The sequence below is a fragment of the Rousettus aegyptiacus genome, unplaced genomic scaffold, assembly GCF_014176215.1.
Source record: "Rousettus aegyptiacus isolate mRouAeg1 unplaced genomic scaffold, mRouAeg1.p scaffold_m13_p_12, whole genome shotgun sequence".
NCBI lineage: Eukaryota > Metazoa > Chordata > Mammalia > Chiroptera > Pteropodidae > Rousettus > Rousettus aegyptiacus.
In genome coordinates, this window is record NW_023416287.1 from 72,492,440 (window position 1) to 72,495,893 (window position 3,454).

The 3,454-nt window shown below is 32.1% G+C and overlaps 1 non-coding gene across 1 annotated transcript; it reads right to left on the bottom strand.

The window, feature by feature from the left end:
• Positions 1-244: 244 nt before the first annotated feature.
• On the bottom strand, positions 245-363 carry LOC118610397. Its single transcript, XR_004953869.1, has one exon. It is a non-coding gene; the product is annotated as a 5S ribosomal RNA (ribosomal RNA).
• Positions 364-3,454: the final 3,091 nt, after the last annotated feature.

Here is a 3,454-nt window from a genome sequence, read left to right on the forward strand (position 1 = left end):
AATAAACAAAATAACAGTATATTATAGAGTGGTTAAAATCATGTCTTACAAAAAAATTCCAGGAAAAACAAAATAAGCTTTGGAGGCATACGAAGAATAAAAAGAGTAAGCACTGCGTCCTCGGACACAAGAAAGCATTGTTAATAGAGTACATAAAAAAGAAAACCTTGACTCTTATTTGTCTTTTAGTTATCCCATCAAGAATAAGTATCTTTGAACTAAAAATGGAAGAAGAAACTTTTTACACCTATAGCACCCAGTCTTCCTATGTGGTCTCCCATCCAAGTACTAACCAGGCCCGACCCTGCTTAGCTTCTGAGATCAGATGAAATCGGGTGTGTTCAGGGTGGCATGACCATAGATAGAAGAAAAAACTTTTGAGAGAAGAATTGAAGTCTAAAATGATGGAGGAATTTGAAAGTTTTTCAAGCCATTTCAAATTTCTTCACATAGGTGAATTATAGCTAAATATCTGATGTAACTTCTGGCTGGTAAAATCACTAATCTACTTTGGTAAAGTTAAAAAATGATGAATAGAGTTCTGCTGGAAGAAAAAAATGTATATATATGCATTTTTTTAAAAAGGGAGAGGACCATTCCAAGTTACACACTGTCTAACTACCTCAGCTTCTGTGAATATTTGAGCAAGAATTATTAAAGGATTGTTCGAAAAATATGAAGAACAAAAAGTGGTCATTACAAACCATAATGAAGTAAAGATTATTGTAATTTTTTTAAAGATATTTTCTGATTGTTACTCTATCTCAGATCTGTGAATAAATTATTCTATCATATATTCTTCCTAGTACAATACTGCACAGATGCATCTAGTATAAAAATAATGTGTGTGGGTTTTTTTTTTTCCTGGTTTATTTATTGTTCTATCTCCCCAACTAAACTTTGAATAGTTTTAGGACAAATCTGTTTCAACCATGTTCTAAGTACCCATGTAACAGCACTATAACTGCACACAAACTTAATTTCATTTCTTTAATATAGTTTTTTTTCCTGATTCAAGCTGTTTTGCCCAGATAATGGCATTGCAACTTATTTGCTTTTTCCATGCTCTCTCTCTTTTACTTCTGTATGTCTGCTCCTTTAATCATTAAGACTGAGGACATAAGATTTATTGAGTCTCAAGTCTATAATCATGGAGATAATAAGTTTTGGTTATACCAAGGATAACGTCTTAGCCTTAGATGTATTTCAGTGCCAGGCTCATCAAAGCAGAACAACCTCACCTGACATAGGACCACATGGGATGGCACCATGGCTGGTTCTAGAATTGAATACAATCATCAATTACACTAGCCCTGTCCAATTGTCCAATCAGTTGTACCCATGCTCCCAACTCCCTTAGTTTCTATGACAACTGATTTTTCCCTATATAATCTGTACTCTAAGACACCTAGAGGGACAGGTTGTTGAGAACATTAATTTGCCTGTGTTTCCAGGATTTGAACTCTGAAATAAATCCTTTCTTTGCTGCAAAACCTTCATGTTTCCTTCTTGGACTGGAACACATGCAGGCAGATGGACCCCTTTTGTTATTGTAACATCCAGACAATGACACTTACAAACTAAGCATTTATTTTACAACAAACATAAAGGTTCTTTATTCCATGGAGAAAGAACAATTAATCACCTAACTTTTCTTGTTTAGTATTCTCAGCCTAATGGGTGGTGATGTAAAGTGTCTTTCTCTCTAGATAGATAGATAGATAGATAGATAGATAGATAGATAGATAGATAGATAGATAGATAGATAGATATGCGATTAGATAGATAGGTAGATAGATGATAGATAGAGATAGATAGATAGATAGATAGATAGATAGATAGATAGATAGATAGATAGATAGATAGATATAGATGATAGATAGATAATAGATAGATAGATAGATAGATAGATAGAAATAGAATATATATGTGTATGCTTATTACTATCTAATAATAGAATTCTTTTAAAACCTGTTTAGAAAAGTACCCAATAAACTGAGTGAAATGTGAATCAGCAGGATATAAAGAAACAGAAGACACAAGTAAATTTTAATTTTCTACCTTAAAATAGAATGTAAGTTAAAAATAAAAGGCTGAGAATTATCTTCAGAAAGGCAATTCAATTAAAATGGTAAGAGAAATTGGCGTAATAATTTGGAAAAAGTTGAGTCGATTTTTTTAAAACATAATGTTTAAAGCTTTAATTTGTATTTTTGTATTGTTTACTACCCCCAAACACAAATTAAAGTCTGCTACTTCTAGAAAGAGACTTGAGTAGTTTTTTTTTTTTTTTTTAATGTGGGACAGGAAGGTAGCAGATAAAAGAATAATATTGAACTCTTTGTAACTGGAAACAGAAGGCATGTGCAAGCTCATAAGATTCTATGTGAATTGAACTGATTTAGTGGAAAGACAAGCATAGGTTACATCAAAATCATAGCAAGGCCTTTAGACTTTTCATGAGACCTTCAATAAGACACCAATTTTCTAGCTCTTTAAGGGCAGTGTTGACCAAGGTTCAGATTTGGTTAGGATTAAAATTTTGGTTATCAAAATTTCGGATGGCTTTGAACTGGAAGGAAGAGATCAAACAACATTAATGCAATTTACCACATCTAATGAGACAAAACATAGCAAGGTCATAACATATATGAGAGAAAAGTATATGACTTAAAAATAAAATATATATATATTTGGGAGATTTGTACAATGTAGTTTAATGTAAATCAATTCTCAAAAATGTTATTGCTAGTATTAGTATATTATCTTGAACAAAAATTTTAAAGCAGAGTTCACAGCACTCTATTTGTATCAGACTATACCCAAATTATTACATATATATTTAATAATAAGCCTTTCAACAGTGATCATTTTTGTCATGTGTATAAACAGAGCAGAGGGCACATAACACCATGGAACAACCTCTCACACAAAGATACTTTTTTAAAAAATGAGGATATTTTATTTTGAGAAGAAGTGATTCACTGTTATTTAAAAATCTAATATATGAAGGGAATCATACCATATGATTCAACAATCACAGTCTTTGGTATTTACCCAAAGTTGTTGAAAACTTATGTCCACACAAAAATGTGCACATGGATGCTTTATTCATAATTGCCAAAATTTGGAAGCAACCAGGATGTCCTTCAATAGATGAACAAATAAATCAACTGTGGCACATTCAGATAATGTAATATTATCCAGTGCTAAAAAGAAACGATATGTCGAGCCATGAAAAACATAGAGGAATCTTAAATGCATATTACTAAGTGAAAGAAGCCAATCTAAAAAGGCTACATATGGTGTGATTTCAACCAAATGACATTCTCATGAAAAGACAAAACTATGGAGGCAGTAAAAGATCTGTGGTTTCCAAGGGTCAGGAGGTGGAGACGAATGAATAGATGGAATAGAGAAGATTCTTAGGACATGAAGCTACTCTATATGATAC